Source organism: Passer domesticus, chromosome 2 (assembly GCF_036417665.1).
Source record: "Passer domesticus isolate bPasDom1 chromosome 2, bPasDom1.hap1, whole genome shotgun sequence".
Lineage (NCBI taxonomy): Eukaryota > Metazoa > Chordata > Aves > Passeriformes > Passeridae > Passer > Passer domesticus.
In genome coordinates, this window is record NC_087475.1 from 68547760 (window position 1) to 68566102 (window position 18343).

Sequence of the window (18343 nt, forward strand, 5' to 3'; positions counted from 1 at the left end):
TTACAGATCCAGCAACATGCTGTAGTACAGTGGAAGAGGAGGCACTGGAACTTATAAATGTTGGTTTTCTTAAAGCTGTAAGAATTTGATTCATAATCTATTTCAAAACACTATGAATTTACATTTATACTTATCAAAAAGTTGTTTAAACTGTAGGTATTTATTTAGCAGCAAGATAAGTTCATTAACATCAAAATAGCTTGCTTAATTTTATAAATACTTCAAAAATTTTACTTGTCACATATGTAAAATAATGTGGGGATAATTAATTTCTTCTGTTTCCTGAGCTAAATGGATGGCACTGGTGCTTTGATAAACCAGGGAATTTTTCTGGGGAGGACTGTTTTTCCAGGCCATGATGATGCAGAAGGGCATGAACCTTCACAGGTCATTTAATTCAGAAGCACTTTAAAAGACAGATACAAAAATTGAGTATTGGCTTTGTTACAGAAAGAATTTAAAGGGATATTGCCTCAGAACAGCAGCATAGTTCAAATCATCCTTAGATCACGTGCAGGTCTGCCTGAATTTGAGCAAAAGTTAGTTTGATAAGTCTTTGTGTACGGTCTTCTGTTGCTGCAATTTTTGAGGAAAAGTAGGGTAGCTGCATAGAATAAGGGTAAGGTAGCTGCATAAGGATAGCTTAAGAGAATGATGAAAGAGATAAGTCAAAACCAAAGCTAGAAATGTAACTTCTCTCTGTCAAAATACAAAAAAATTACACACAGCATTACAAAAAGGGGTTCCTAAAGATTTAGGGACCTTCTGCACTGGTTCATAGCTTGTACTTCTCTAAAGTGTTCTACACACCTGTGTAAATTTGTGTTGGATTCCTTGCACAAGGAATGACGACTAAGCATTTGTCCCAACCATTAGACTATTTTGGATGTGCCTCTTATTCCTCTGCTAAATACGCCTGTGTTTTTACATCCCTGTCCCTCTCATTCTGATCTGAATGGCATGCTCTTCCACGGCTTAACCAGAAAAATGCTGTAGTAAATTATTTAAGACTGAGTCATTTATGTGTCAGATGGCTGCTGAAGTGATATGCAAATGGCATCTCATGGTCATGCTCATTTTAAGAGGTGTCTTTAACATAAGTACAGATTTTTATTGAAATAAATCAATTTTACAAGGAGATTTCAGCCATTGGATTTATAGTAAGAAAGAAACTTTTTATTTATTACATTAGAAAGACCACAGCTGGGAATGTACCAGTAACAGACACAAACAGATGGATTCTGACAAGTCTGTGAACTATTCACGCTCTTTTTTAGCAAATATTTTGCTACAATCCCAACTTCCAAATGTTACTTCAGAAACAAATATGTAACTATCTATCTCCAGGAACAAAACTAAAGAGTAACATTAAAATACTGTAATTTCATTATGCATATGATACTCATTTGAAATTTAGGAAGTAGTGTTTAAAAACACTCCCAAAAGATTGCCTTGGTTCAATAAATATTTTAAACTATAAAAAAACTCACAGAATCATTTAGACTAGAAAAGACTAAGATCACCAAGTCCAAGTGTTAACCCAGCACTGCCAAGTCCACCACTAAACCATATCCCTCAGTGCCACCAACACATCTTTTTAATACCTCCAGGGATGGTGACTCCACTACTTCCCTGGGCAGCCTCATGCCTAACAAGCCTGTTGGTGAAGAAAGTTTTCCTAATATCCAATCTAAAACAACCCTAGTGCATTTTGAAGCTGCTCCCTCTTGTTCTATCACTTGGAAGAGGAGTCCAACACCCATCTTACTACACCCTCCTTTCAGAGAGTTGTAGAGAGTGGTAAGGTCTCCCCCGAGCCTCCTTTTCTCCAGGCTAAACACTCCCAGCTCCCTCAGCTGCTCCCCATAGGCCTTGCACTCCAGACCCTTCCCCAGCTCTGTTTCCCTTCTCTGAACACGCTCCAGCACCTCAGTGTCCTTCTTGTAGTGGGGGGCCTGGAACTGGACACAGGATTTGAGGTGTGGCCTCACCAGTGCTGAGTACAGGGGTACAATCCCTCCCTTAGTCTTGCTGGCCACACTACTGCTGATACAGGCCAGGATGACATTGGCCTTCTTGGCCAACTGGGATCATGTCCAGCTGCTGTCACCAGCACCCCCAGGTCATTTTCTACCAGGCAGTTTCCCATCCACTTGGCCCCCAGCCTGTGGTGCTGCATAGCATTATTGTGACCTGTCCTTGTCCTTGTCGAACCTCATACAACTGACCTCAGCCCTTTGACCCATTCTGTCCAGATCCCTCTGCAAAGCCTCCCTGCCCTCCAGAAGATCAACACTCCCACCCAGCTTGGCCTCACCTGCAAACTGACTGAAGGTGCACTCAATCCCCTTGTCCACACTGTCAATAAAGATATTAAGAAGAACTGGCTCCAATACTAATCCCTGGAGAACACCACCGGAGATCCACCAGCTGGATGTAAATTCATTCTCCACCACTCTCTGGGGCCAAATATCCAGCCAGCTTTTTATCCAGCAAAGAGTGCATTTGTCCAAGCCATAAGCAGCCAGTGCCTCTGGAAGAATGCTGTCGGAAAAGGTTGGAAAGACTTTACTAAAGTCCAGATAGACATCATCCACAGCCTTTCCCTCATCTGCTGAGTGGGTCACCTTGTTACAGAAGGAGATCAGGCTGGTTGAGCAGAACCTGCCTTCCACAAACCCCTGCTGGCTGGGCCTGATCCCCTGGTTATCCTGCACGTGCCACATGACAGCACCCAAGATGGTCTGCTCCATGACCTGCCCTGACACTGAGGTCAGGCTGACAGGCCTGTTGTTCCCTGGATCCTCCTTCTGACCTTTTAAATGGGTGTCACATTGGCTAATCTCCAGACAACTGGGACCTGCCCACTTGGCCAGAGCTGCTGGTAAATGATGGTACATCGTTCAGTGCAAACTTCTGCCTCAGTTCTTTTGTGTGGATACTATCCAGTCCCATGGACTTGTGTGTATCTAAGTGGTATAGCAGGTTACTGACCATTTCCCCTAGGACTATGAGGGCTTTATTCTGCTCCCTGTCCCAGTCTATCAGTTCAGGGAGCTGAGTTCTCCATGAACAACTGCTCTTACTATTTAATACCTGAGGAAAAGAAGGGATTAAGTAATGCAGTCTTTTCCTTATCCTTTTCCTTATCCTATGTTTCTCCCTGCACCCAATAAAAGATAGAGAAGCCAGTGTTCTTTGATGTCTTCATAAACAGCTTGGATGCAGAACTTGAAGGTATACTATGTTTGCTGATGATGCTAAACTGGAGGAGTTGTTGACTTCCTCAAAGGCAGAGGGGCCCTGCCAAGATATTTTGATAGAGGGCTGGGCAATCACCAACAATATGAACTTTAATAATGGCAAGTGCCAGATTATTTTGTTTCCAGATATCTGGTGAGCAGAAGTCCCACATGAGAACAAGGACTAGTGATTATGACACTTTTCTCCGCTGTTTACAGAATATTTTTTCTGACTCTTCATCCTGTTTGGGTGGTCTACAGCAGAGTCCCACTAGGATGTTTGCCTTCTTGGCCTTCCCCCTGATTCTTACCTATGCACACTCAACCCAATCATCACTGTCATTAAGTCTGGATAATCAAAACTCTCTCTAACCTACAAAGCTATCCCACCACCACTCCTTCCTCACTTTCTGAAGAGGCTGTAGCTACTCACCAGAGCACTCCAGTTGTTTGAATCATCCCCACATCCATGTTATGGCAATTGTGTCATAGTTTTCCTGCTGCACAATGGCTTCCAGCTGCTCCTGTTTGTTGCCCGTGCTGTGGGTGTAGGTGAGGTACAGCTCAGGTGGGCTGTTGATCCCCTCATCCTGTCATTAAGTAGAGAAGTTCCTCCTCTGGGCACCCTCCCAGAGCTGTGCTCACAGGTGCCACCCAGTACTGGCAGCATGTTCCTGCCAGAGCTGCATGTTCCTGTCTGGGCAGCTGTGCCAGCTGTGGAGCTGATGAGGCTGCGGCTTTCTGCCAGGTGGATGGCACTGCTCCCTGGCTGGGCTGGCACTGCCCCAGCAGCCTTCCTGCACGCTGCTGTGCCACACCCTGCTACCAGTGCTCCCCAAGGGCTCATTTTATGTTTGTGGCCCCCAGCCAGCTGCTGTCATGCTAGGTGTGGGTTCTGGAGGCTCCTTGTTTCAGTTACACTGAGTTAAATCCTTTGCTCCTGGCCCCTGCCCAGTCACAGGGGACAGGGTGTTTGTATAGATGTGATGAAGTGAGGATTTTCAGCAAAGGCAAGCACCACTTCCATTTGTGGAAGTCACCATCTGAGAGAAGGTAAATGTTCATCTTCAGAATAGCTCACTAAACAAAGTAGCAGAAATTAATTATTCAATATACAGCTCAGCTGCTAGAAGAGTTGGAAGTTAAAGAAAAATTATGGGTGGTGGCCTGCTGGGTAACAGTATAACTAGTGACTCAAATCATGTGCTCACAAGTAAAACCAATGTGTAGCCCACGCTTCTCTTCAATTGTTAAACATTAATTTGTAGATTTAAACTTTTATTCAGCATCACTGTATTTCTGATATCTTAGGAAAGTAAAAATGACAACTGATTCCTCTTTTCTGCATTCTTTATTACTTCATTTATTTTTATATATACATATTTTATATGCATATATATACTTTTTTTTTTACATATATTCTCTTGCTTTTCTCACTTGATCATTTTCAAGCCCCATGACAGCATTGAGCCCACCAGCTTCTCTTGAATAAGCTGGGAAATTGTATTACCAAAAAGACACAGTGAAAATTCAGAATGTCAGTAATGACCCTTAATGTGCATAACCAAACATATATACATTGAGCCTCTACATGAATTTCTGCCACATGTTGAGGTGTTTGGGACTTGCCCAATTTCTTTCCTGGGAAGAAACTTTTACAGCCTCATTATCAGATAAAGATTTGGATAATTTGTTTTCCTGCCAGTCAGTTTGAGGAAAATAAAGAACTTCTCTAAAATCAACAGAAACACCCTGAATTCTGATGTAGCAATGGCTTGACGCACTCATCACTCCTGAACATAAAGAAACATTAGTCCACAGAGAATCCGAAACATATAGTTTAATATCAGCTTGGCAGATAAGTATTTTTGTAATTACATTTGAAGTCTCTGCCTATCCCTAACAACTCCAAGTGCTTGCATTTCAGAACCAAACTGATAATTTAATTATGGTCAGATTTCAGCAGAGCACTTAAATGCAATATAAATTAATTAAATATTTAAAGTTTAAATTATTAAATATTTGAATCATATGGACTAGTCTGGTTTGTTATATTTAAGTTCTAAACCAACAGCAGATTCTTTTAAAAAAGATAACCTATTAAATCAGTATGGTTGGATATATGAGTTCATCAGGAAGAGGAAGGTACCAGAACATCCATATTTCCAACATATAATAAAACAGAAGATACTATACCTAATCTGATTCAAATAGAGGACAAACACATTTCAGAATCTAGGTTAGACAAGATAATACCAAATAAAATTGACTCTGAAACATCTGGTTTGTTTTATACAAAACCATAAACATGCATAGTTACTAAACAGCCTAAGCTGTTTCTTTGGAAGGCACCCTAAAAAACAAGGACAGCAGGACAAGTGTTTACAAAGCCAAGGCAAATACATTAATCGAGGCATGGCAGCATTTTAAAGAAACTATCAAATTCAGAGGGATTATAAAACAGCTGGGATGAATTGTAGGTAGGAGCTGTTTTAAATCTCTGGATTCTGGGTCACAATAGAGGCTGTAACACAGGGCACTCACTTGCTCTTGTACTCCTTTGCGTTGCTTTCTCTTAAGGGAGAATTATGATTTGTAGAGGGTTGGAACCATTATCTCTTCTTTTATGGAAAGCATCAGTTGATGCAATCATTAGGGATCTTCAAACTGGGAAGAAGTTTATTGCTGTGACAGATCGGGCAACATATGGAAGGAAGTAAGATGTTCTCCAGAGACAGATTAAGTTTTTGCCAAGGCATTTTACTGAAATTTTGGAAAATAAACAGGTCATTAATTGACTCCAGATTTAGCTACTGCAAATTGTGCAAAGATGCTGCAAACCAGATGCTTTCCCCTATTTGTTTTTACAACCCTTTCTATTTATAGGTACCCTTATTTGATGACTTACTTCTTTAATAGAGGGCATTGTTTTACACCGGAAGCCTCATCTCAGTTTTGCCAGTAGATGCCTGACTGAAACATACATGTTCACACAACTAAAGGGATGAAACATTCAGCAATAACATAAGTAACAAATAATGAGTAGGAAGAAGTTAACATTTAATTCTTCCCTGGGTTTCTTAGCACATAACAGTTTTCAGCCATTCTCTATGCAGACCCTGCTAGTGAAATAGTAGAGGCAGACTCCTATCCCAAGGACAGCATCCTTAGACTTGTCTTGCCAATGCAGGTGTGAATACAGTCCATGTTGGCATTTCTCTGGCTTCCCAAGTTGTGTGACACAGCCACTGATGTACCTGTCAGCCCTGTGGGAGCATAGCTTCAACTTCAACTCCAGATTAAGGTTGGATCCCAAAATGAGAATGTAGCAGCCAAGTCAACAAATTTGTGCCAACTGACAGAAATACTTGAGAAAATAAATATTCATTCCTTTTCCACTTACGCTTCTTTTAGTCTTCAGAATACAGGCTCTATGTTATGCTATATCCACACAATCTTATATATATATAATATATATATATATATATAAATAACATATATATATATATAATATATATATATATATAAATAACATACTGAGTGAAAAGCATCTGCCCTGACTTGAAAGCAGTAAGTCTAGTGGGGATGTCTTCTAAAAGGATTGAGCTACACACACCAGGTTCTTTACAGTCAAGACAGAAATAGGTACCTCTGAAAGCCAGTCCTGTCATCCTGAAATAGATGTGTGAGACAAGGGGAATGAATTGCCCTACGGTGGTGCTTATTTCTTGCCATAATCCTAGCCAAGTGACAGCGCCAAAGACCTGCTTGCAGTGACAGACTGGGAAAAGCCATCTCTTCAGCTGCCACCTCAGTGCCTTTGATATGGAAATCAGTGAGCCCTTAGCACTGCAGAAGTTTAATTTTAGAGATTGCTGCTCATAACATCTCTGGCTTCATTTTAAGGTACCTGCTCAAGTCAGCAAAGCAGGAGATGGAGCTGATGAGGCACCTGAGATTTCAGTGGCACTTTCATATGGCTTAAAGGCACATGATCTGACAGTAACCTGCCAGTGTACCTGAACTTTGCATAAATGTATTTCTTCATTGCCAGTTTATTCTGGGGAGGCAGATTGTGAATTACACACCTTTAGAAGACATTCTGAATTCATTGTAATAAAAGCTGCATGATTTTACTTGTGAACCCTAACAGACCTAGCTAAGCAGCAGGGGCAGCAGTCATACAGAATTCACAATGCATGTTTTAAACTGCATTATTTCACACTTTTCAAACTAGTAGGTAGTTATTTGGTGTATGAATATTTATTTTCTGTGTCCTCAGTCAGCACAAAAGTCCATCAGGCTCAGGTATCCTGTTTTCTACAACAGCTGCTAGTGAATGCCTAGGAAAGAGTATAACAACATGACAAGTTTATGGTATGACCTCTTAGCTTCCAGCTTTCAGTAAATAGTTCTTTGTTGATGTTGTTAACAGGGCTGCCAATTAGGAGCAAAGTAAACGGGAGGTTTATGATGTGACTGTGCACTTCCTAGCTGAGCTACACCTAAGCTTGTGAGACACACTGACTGTTTCCCGTTTGAAATGTTCTGCAGACGTGTAATCCCTCACATCACAATTGCTATTTTAAAAAGTTATTTTCATGTCATTCCCAGGTGTCATGGTCAGAGTTGCCTCTGTATCACTAGTCTGAGCAAAGTGAAGTGCCACTAATCTGAGCGAAGTGGGAATGGAACAAAGTTTATTTTTAAAGCAATACAGGCTTGCTAGTGGCTTGAAAGCAAAACATTCAGAACTCCATTTGGTTTTAATTCATCATCCACGCTATTATGTTTGGTAACATATTAGAAACCAGTGAGCATATTATTTTTCATAAGCTCCCCAGACATAAAAGGAGAAAAAGTAAAGACTGAAATATGCAAATCTCTGCTTCATTCTTTTGCAATCCAAGAGGAGAGTACATACAAAGTACTTTAATGCCAATTCCAGTCTCAGCTACACACGTGCAAATCTTGAGCACTTACAGGGTATACAATGAATTCTGGCTTGGAGCGAAAGAACCCCACAACAGCATGGTCTGGAAATTTCCTTCAGGACCCAGTTTGGCCTTAATTTCATGTTCTTATAGCTAAGAACAGCACTCACCTCTCAAAATCTGATGGAACAAGAGGCGAAAAAAATTGGCAACCATAAACAGGACAAACCTTCTTCACAGGTCAGGTGCAATTTCAGTTTTGCAATATTTTGTTGCCCAACTTGAGATACTTCAAAGAGGTTTTATGTCCAGACTGAGGAAACCAACCTTCCCAGAAAGTCAGAGCTTTTCAAGTGTCATGGAAAACAGACCCAAGATGAGTAGTTCCTTTTGAAGGTTTTGGCCAAGGAATTTTTCCAGTAAAACTACATTCCATAAACATGGAGCAACACCTTAAGTAGACAACAACAAATGAAGAACACCGTGAGGTTGATTTGAAACAGAGCTGTATATTCAGACAGTGGGACAGGGAGAAAGCCTGTGAGAAGGATGTGATAGGATGCCAGGATAAACATGAGAGCAGACAGCAATATTTTCATCACTCTGTAATTGAGAGAGTAAAAAGAAATTCACAGCTGGAATGGAACTTATCAACCAACTCTCTTGGTGTGCCTATTTCGAGCAGAGGGGGAATCAACAGAGGAAGACTCTTGGTAAGTGGCTGCTGGAGGAGGGTGTGCAAGGGAGTGTGTGAGCTAGGGGAGAAAGGAAGTATTGGGGACTGGAGGAGAAGGAAGGAATGTTTGCTGGAAAACAGTTCATCTTGCCTGCATTGCTGAAGATTCTAGGCTTTTTCTGGCCCTTCCTATACACTGGAAGCGTTCTCCAAAGGCAGGCTATGGGAAAAGAGAGCTGCAGGCTGCCTGCCCTTTATCAGAAGGAGCAGCATGGTGGTTGGAAAGGGAGCTCCAGGAAGCCCTTTCCTCTCTACTGCTCCTGCTATTTGTAGGTTTCCACTCCGTAAAAAAAACCAACCACGTGCAGCATTATCCAGTGAGACACATCAGCTCCATGGTGTGTATTTAATACAGTGCAAAATGTGAGTGAAAAGTATGCAAGAAATATGGAGTCTAAAAATGAAATGCTTATTTTATGCATAGAGCAGTTGGTTGCTAGAAGGCAGAAAATCCTGCCCAGGGACTTGTCCAGTTCATAAATACCAATATTGTAAACTGTCCCACTACTGTTTTATTGTGAAAGTTCTGCCAGGAATTATTCTGGGGATTTGTTTGGGCTTTTTATTATTTTGTTAATTTAAAAAAAATACATATATATATAAAACATATACTCCTAAATTTTATGATAGGAAGAAAGAAATAATTTGGGATGAAAAGCTATAGGCATCATTCTTTCTGCTCCAGACAGATGGGGCTATACAAAACACTTGCTGTGGATTGTGCTAAATTCTAACTTTGGGTAAGGAATAAGTGATCCTTGCATGTCTCATATTCTCTCAGCTTCTTTATTTGTGAGGTTGCTAATAAGACACCAGTATGGCTGATATTATGCAGCCAGATAAGTGTGCAGGAGTGTTGGTCATGCTTGCTGTAAGATGGTGGCTCAGCCTTAAGGCTGCGACAGTACCAGATTCTCTGCTCATCCATGACTTTTTTGCACAGGGCCTTTGTTCTGGCTCTGGTGACCTGGGGAAGGGAAGGAAATGTTGTGTGCACCCTGTTCTGATGGGCATGGACAGGCCCATACCCAGACATCATAGGGACAGACCTCAGCTCTGTGCTGTATTCAATGCCCCCACTCACCCTTGCAGCAGCAGCACAGAACTGCCACGTCAGGCCAGATGTCCCCACACTGCACCAGGGACAGTGGCTGCCACAAGGCTTAATTCAGTTTGCTTCATCAGGGAGATGGGAGAGGCAGAACAGGTCAGCAGGCTCTGCAGAGGACATCCCTCCCCAGGAACAGTTGCCACCCCACCATAACCTAAACTTCCCCCATGCATCAGCCAAAGCCCCAGCTTTCCTGGGTCTCCAGGAAGGGTAACCATCCAAACGATGGCTTTGCTGTACCTAGTGTCTGTCCTGGTGGTGATGGCCTGGGTACTGTAGAATAAAAAAGGAGGAATTCCAACTGTCAGTGAACAAAATACTTTATCCTATAGAATACTTCCCTGCGTGCAAGGCTGCAGTCCAGCCCTAGAGTCCAGACCCAGCTTATTGGTTAGCGCACATTGCTCTGCAGAGCCACATGCACAACCCTACATCCTTGTTACACAATTGATAAGATCTGACAACATGCATTTAGTAACACCTTGGGAAATATCTGGCTAACTGCAAGTTTAGGCAATAAGTGTCTCATCTGAAGGAACCCACTACAGGTGTAAGACCATTTTAAAGGGATTTTATTTTCTCCTCAGCTCATGCAGTTACAGTAGATTTTAGTCTGCCTCTAGTGGACTGATACTGCTTGTAAGGAAAATTAATCTCTCTACAAACTCTATTTCCTTTTTTACATATAAGTACTAAAATAGTTAAGAAAGGCTGTTATCAGTCAGGAAACTGGTGTACAGAGACAGGTTATACAACTTCCCTGAAGTCTTCCAGCAAGTCACTGCCACAGGTCCTGTGCCCTAACCATCGTGTCTGTCTGCCTTACTGGGCCAGAGACTGAAATCATGCAACAAGTATTCATTGATTTCAAGGAGCCTGGAGAATTTCATGTTCCCAGACACCAGTCCCCTGCTGCTGTATTTGAAATAGTGTTGCCAAGAATTATTCTGTTCTGCCTTGTTGCTTTTTAAAAACTTTTACGAAATCTAACTTTGGCATTGGTTCTCTAGCACAGAGAAAGGGAAAAACTCCTGTCAAAACCAGATCAAAACCTGAATATTTCAACTCTTGCCCATTTTATCATGATAGTACTAGAGTCCTGTTGAAAAGAAAATAAATAGCAAAGCCCTTACCTGAAGTCTGCAAAGTCATGAACCTTCAGCTCAGATAGGAATGTTTGTCTGTGACTGAGTGACACCAGCAGTAGGGCCGTGTGGGGATTTACAATGTATTTGGATAAGTATAAGGAACTAAGTTTATCTAAACACTTCCTTACATTATCAGTGTGTTATCCAAACACTTTGTTAGTGAGACTGTGAGATTAGGATGTGTGTAAGCCCACCACTACTTAAATATATTTACAGAGTTCCTGTGGATTTAGTTTTAGGAACTTGTGTATAGATTTAGCATATGGAGTTGCACTAGGTTGAAACTACTTGTAGCTCATTTCTGTCAGAATACTCTCCAAATACTTTAGCAGAGGAGGTCTGCCACCTGAAATGTCTTCCTCTCTTTTCAACTCTATTACCCAGATGTTGTGGTTTTTTTTCCTTAATTTACTGTTGAGAACCACTGTCTTTAGGGACTTTACACAGTGTGGGATGCTGGCTATTCCTGGCTCGTGAAGAGTTCAGCTAAGGCCAGTGGAGTCTCTATTCATATGCTGGTATGGTTTGACTGAGAAAAAATGTTTAAAAACTGAACAAGAGTGAGACTATAATGCCTAAATTAGCAGTCAGGCACTGGATGAAAAAACTGACCCCTTCCAATGATCTTAACCAACCATCCAGCAGCTCCTGGTCCTTTCTAAGCCCCTGGGAGAGCAGAAGGGACAGAGAGGTCACATCCTCTGAGCCCAGCATTGTGGCCAACAGACCAGCAGCTTACACTTCACCAGCAAATGTGACAGGAGGGCAAGGAGAGGCTGTGCCCAGGGAAATGCTGTCATTCCACAGGCTGCAGCCCCAGACCACAGGTGCAGATATTTTGATGCATTTCTGCATTAGCAGTGCTGTTAGGAGCCCACATTTACATAGGCTGTGCGGGTGGTACATCTGGTTAGCTCAGGTGGGAATACAGACTGGCCACTCCTGCTCAGAACAGTCCCAGTGGGGTGGCCACAGGTCAGACCAGCCCAGTATCATGGCCAGTTGGCCAGTGGGCAGATGCAGCTATTTTTGGGAAAACAGAATGCTGGGATAGGCATATTGTGGTTTTGTACATGTTGTATATCCTACATGCATTCACATGGTTCAAGGAGGTACTGAACCCAAGCTGGAATTTTGTGCTTAATGGCCCTTGCTGAATTTTTCTTCCAGGGATTTTGTCCTTTTTTTGAGTTCTGCCAACTTCTGGCAACCACAGTGTCCTCTAACAATGACTTCCAGAGGTCAGCTATACATACATGGAGAATTATTTATGTTCATTCATCTTGAACCTACCCCCACTTTCTGTTCCCAACGTTATCCATTGTGAGAAAAGACCTCATAATTACCAAATGGTGAGCAGACATTTGTAATAGCATAACCATGTTTGTTGGTTTGCACTCAATTACTTTCTCAAAAAGTTTTAAAATCCACTTTGCTATTTTTTTGTTCCTACTGAGCACTTGTATTGGATTTTCATAAACCTATCCAAGACCTGTTTCCTTAGAGATAACAGCCCCATTAAATCTCATCACTGTGCACTGTGTTGCCTTTAGGGTGTTTTTTGTCCCATCTATTTATCAGCCTTCAAAAGCTTAAATTTTAAGACCTTCTCAGTCAATATTGTTGTAAACACCTTCAGCATTTACAGCCAATTTCTCTTTTGACTGACTGACTAATTTGGTGTCATCATTATATTTTGCCAACTGATTATTCAGTCCCATTATAAAACCCATGTATGGATAGTGGACAAAAGAGGTTCCAACACTAATGTCTGTGTGAATCCTCTGGGAACCTAATCCCATTGTGAACATAGATTATTTATTACTGCTTTTGTTTCCTGTCTTTAAGCTGTCATTAAACGACAAGTGGTCTTTTCCTTTTTATCTGTGATAGCTGAGGTTCTTTATGATTGCTTGGTAGAGGATCTTGGAGGAGCCTTTATCAAATCAGTTACTATTCATTTTGCTTATTTAACATCCTGAGCACCTCTACAGAAGAACTGATGAGATGAATCACATCAAATGTGATTCATCCTTGACCCTCATCTTCCTGACTTTTTGCATGTGTCCTTATTTCCATAAGTTTGCCTGGGTGGCTGGTCAGTCACCTCCCTGCCATCCTTTTGTTCCCAAAACATACTACTGTTGTACTCCTGCATATAATTTCTAATCCTCTGCTTCTTGCTGTGGCCAGGCTGCTGATGTTCTTGTAATCAGGAGGTATTTTATGTAGCTGTACTATCCATTGAACACGTGGGTCTTAACATGCAAAAGGATTGCCCTCTGATGCTGGAACAGGGACACTGGAAGAGAAGAAAAGGCTATAATGTACTATTCAGAAGTCTCATCTCCCGGTTTGAAGTTTATCTTCAAGGGTCTGTGTAAACCTGTCTCTCACGCATAAGAAGCCCTGTGCAGCAGCGTTCATTTTTAAAACTCACTATCAGACAGTTGACACAGCAGCTGACTTTCCTCCAGGACACATTGGTATCGGGCTCTGCAGTGAAACAATCCTCTGTTGTAATTCCGTGCGGCTATTAGCCGTCTCCATCTCGCTTCCTGGCGATGCAGAAATCTCACATAAACTATTTTCCTTTTGCCCCAGTCTGATTCCTGGCAGCCCCAGATGAGCTGCAGAGCCTCAGTGCCCCAGCACAGCCTCAGGAAGAAAGTCAAAGTGCTGCTGAGCCAGAGGGAAGCATTTCTGGCTGCTCTAGGCTCCCTGCTGTTTCATGCCCTGTATGAAAGAGTTTGCAGCCCATAGTAATCCTAGCAAACAACTCTCAAACAAATATCTGTGTTCAAACATAAAATATTTTTCCTAAACAGCAGGCAGTGAACTTCTGCTTTTAAAAGTCTTGGTTCCAGACATAGGATTCAAACACATAAAGTAAATGACAGCTTCATCTTAAAGACAGCTTTGGGTTCCCCACATGTGAATTTTTTCTCTTCTTCAATTTGAGAAAGGAGAAACTGCCTGTACTTAGCACGTGAGCTGCTGTGCTGGCATTTGTAAAGGCAGAGACAATCAAGAAATACAAGATGTGTGGATAGGGATATGTGGATAGGACTTCAGTATCCAGGATATATTGCATATATAAGGTATTGGAGTCGGGCCATAATCCAGCAAACTGAACTATTCTACCTGCAGAATTATAGAAGGGAGCCCAGAGATCAGAAAGTTGAAAGCAGATGCCTGAGTATTTTTCTTCTGTGACTTGAAAACAAGAGTTTCCTGCTTCTTCTAGCTACATGTCACTAATGTTAATAACAAATGTGCTCCTCTAGTGGATAGGAAGCTGTTTTGTTCTCATAGAACCAGTGCTTTCTAATGAAGAAGGGCTGTCAAGTTGCCATTAAATTTTAGATGTGAAATAACGAGATAAGTGCAACTAACAATAAAAGGGAAATGGGTCACTTTGGGAAGATCAAGTGGCTGATTACTGTGTGAGAACAGCAGGTTCAATCAAAGCCTGGAGAGATCCATGCCAGGTACAACATCACAGACCTATTTCACAGTTCACTGGGAGGTGTGCATTCTAGGATGTAAATCTGCACTCCTGACTACAAAATCAGTTTTGTAGTTATATTTGTATTCATATTTATATTTATGTTATTTGTAGTAATGCAAATGGGAAATTTATGTCCGTCTCAATTTATCCTCAACTACCCCACTGTAGCACTGCCTCCTGGAGTAATACTCTAAGGCCAAGGTGGTGTGTAGAAACTCACACTGTTGTCTTGCCCAGAAAAGCCAGTCATAAGTGGATTGTTAAAGTAGTTTGTTATCAAATAAATTTTAGTATTTCTAGAGTCCATTGTGTTGTTTTCTCCAGCTGATGTCAGCACCCCACTCGCAGTGAAAAGGAAGCAGATCTCCATTACTGCTGGAGATACTGCAGTATCTATGAGCAGCCCTGGGGAGACTTTTCCTGCCAATAGTTTACTCCTTTCTTACACCAAATGCCATTTCAGGGAGAAAAGATGTCAGAAAGACATAAAAATCAATTAACAGAAATGAAGTGTTGCAGTTTTGCATGTGAATGCATACATAAGAGAGTATGACTCCTTGAGCTGACTTTGCCAGTCCATGCAGTCTTCAGAAGCACTGTGCTATATGATCAAGCCTTTAAAGATTCCTGATATCCCATAGTATTTCAGTATCCATCAAGTCACTGATTGTCATGTTAGATTTGACATGTGGTTATTACATTATAGATATCAGTGTGGACATTTTTTTGATTAATTTTTTTAAAACCCCACTAATTCCAGGTTTTATGAAGGAATCTCCTTTCCTGCATGGATCAGTCACAACATGGGAGCATGGGGTTGGGTTGTCATCTCATGGGCTGTGCTTCTGTCAAGACTTGGCAGCAATTTCAGGTGTATGCTGGAGCTCCCTCATAGTCCTTGTAAAATGCACAGGGAAGCTTCTATTTTGAAGTGCTTTTATGAGATGCATTAGCGTGAAGTTCACTGTTGCTCTATTAACTATTCCAGAAACAGTCTGTAGACTGAGACTGAAATATTAATTAGTGCTATTATATAACAATTTAGACCTCTCTAGCACTTCTTGTCTGAGAGGTTGATGGCCAAAGGAGTTTCCTTGTCTGAATGACACATTTTTGAAAATAAACAGTGAGTGTCAAGGCAGTCACCAAACAAGGACACAGTCATTTTAAAAGTATGCAAGGAGGGCTGCTACTTTCTTTCGCCATGCACAACTTCAAGCACAGGAGCTTTCAAACACGCACCACAAGACCAGAAAACTCTTGTTGCTTCTTGTTTTATTTGACTACTATGCAAGTACTGGACTGAAGCCAAAGAATTCAGCCTCAACACAGGCAGCACTCGTCAGCACCAAGCCTGGGGCAACCCTCTGGCTCTGAAGTTGTGTTTGGACCCTTGTGTCTAAGAGGAAAGTCATCCTTCAGCAACAGAGGCTTCTTATTCTGTCCTTTGTGACCTCTGAGATGAGCTGGCAGGGCAGCTCTGCCCTGTTGCCTTACCCTCTGATGGGGACATGGGAAGGGATGGGCAGCCAGGGGGGCACTGGGGCTGGCACTCTGCTCTCTGTTACAGGCATATAGCTGGACTTGTGAGACCTTAGTGGACGTGTTCACTAGTATATACACCTTACTTAGGCTCTTGCTGTGGTTTTTGTTTCTTTGGACTGGTTTTTGAAGCATTATATTTCTCTTAAACTTCCTAGACTTTAGAAGTATTGCAAAGAACAATGCAGAATGCCATTAGCTGAAAAAGTCAATGCATTTTCCAACAGAAAAAGAAATCCTTCTGAATATTTAAGAAGAGTAATATTAAATGTTAGTATTTGCTTTACCTTAGCAATAGAATTTTTTTAAGTAGAATTAGATCAAAGAACTGTAGATTAATCAAATATTAATTTCCCTGCATGGAGGTAATGTCTTTTTGGATAAACACTGTGCCTGTCATTGATGTTTGAGAGTCTCTGGGATATTTATTCTTGAAAAGATGGCAGCAGAATGACTGGCACACTGGCTTGGCAAGCTGGGGCAGGAATGGGAGCCATCTCTTCCCTGCTCTTCAGGCTCTCTCTACTCACACCTGTGAAGCAATCCTGCCTCTCCTCTTTGCACAGCAAGGCAGAGGAGACTGGTCAGTCCCACTGCCAGTGCCCAGCCCTCTTTGGGAGGATAGATGGCAGTGATGCCAAATCTTTGCTCTTGAGTTTGAAGTATCTGCTTAGAGCCTCAGAGAAGACCATGCAGGCATACCTGGAGCAAAAAGCAGCACGTACAGACCTTGCAGGTGCTGTTAATGGTAATAACAGGTAATGAAGGCATCCAGTCTATAGCATTCATTTTAAATTTCTAGTACCTGGAATTATATTTCTCCATTTTATGACACTGCACAAGTCTCACATTGATGAGGAATAAAATTCATAAGGTGTAATGAGAACAGATTGCATCGCAGTAAAACCGTGTCCTAAGGGGTTTTGCATGGAGCAAAATCTTAATGAATAGCTGTGAACAAGAGCTGTCCTTCCCCCTGTCACGTTTAGGTGACTATATCTGCCCTGTCCTCTGTGAAGAGGCAGGTCCCAGGCAGTGCCAGCTGATGGCCCTGCCCTGGTCAGCCTCTGTGAGGTGGGGAGTGCGAGGAGAGCTCCACTGTACCATGGCATGGTGTGAGATTGCTGGCCTCAGGGCTGGAGAACAGGACACAGACAATAATGTCACTGCAGATGGATGTCCAGCTAGAGTTTTGGGAGCTCAAGACCCCCCATGGGTTGGGATGGGGGTTGAGCCCTTGCTGCTGGGGCTTGAAGCCACTCCAGCAGTGCTGTCAGCTGCCAGGCCCCAGCTTGACACTGGTCTCATGGGAAGGGGCATGGAGGTGGCAGCATCATTCCTGAGCTCTGATTCTTAGAAATCACTCATTTCCTGTAATTCTTAGAAATCAGCACACACTAAGGGTGTATTCATACAAAATATTGGTATTTTAAAATGCAATTAAAAATTATTTGACTAGAGGGCATTTTCAGTATATTTTCACTCAGATTTGCTGCCCTCCTGCTGATAAAAGTGGCAATGTTCTGTTTCCATATGATTAATTAAAGAAATAGCATCTTCTGCTGACTCAGTTGTTGATATGTGAGGATAGAATGAAAACTCATGCCCCTCTGTCTGTTGAAAAAAAAAACAACAAGAAAAAAAAAAAAAGATGTTATGGCAAGGAACCTGAATAACAGAGAATATCTCCATCCCTTTTCCCTCTTCCAGGCTGTGACCAGTTCTTGGTAGCATTAATGTTAGGAACTTGGGTTTTGTTTACTGCTGAGTGGCTGCTGCTAGGTGTTGTTGAATTTTTTTCATCCCAAGGGCTTCACTTGTTCCAGTGCTCCTTGTACCATGTGGTTTTGGAGATTCAGACAGTCCTTCCGTAAACGGACTTTTTCTTGGCAAACAGGGGTATGATTTTTAGAAAAGTAAGCGAGGGCATCATCTCCAGAGATGAGTCAACAGCTGGGCAGCGTAGAGCAGAGGAGAAAAAGGTTTTCAGCAGCCCTGAATACTCTAAAACTCGCATTTTCGAACGTTTTCAACCATTTCTTCTTTGCTTTCTGAAGCGGCCCGGGGCAGCCCCTCCGTGCTTGGGTAAACTCCGGCCGGCCGGGGAGCTGCCGGGACA

General features: G+C 42.0%; 1 protein-coding gene across 7 annotated transcripts in view; it reads left to right on the top strand.

Moving 5' to 3' along the window:
* The window catches only part of STARD13 (StAR related lipid transfer domain containing 13), a 293148-nt gene that overhangs the window by 162190 nt on the left and 112615 nt on the right, over window positions 1–18343 (top strand). The gene's annotated exons all lie outside the window — the stretch shown is intronic.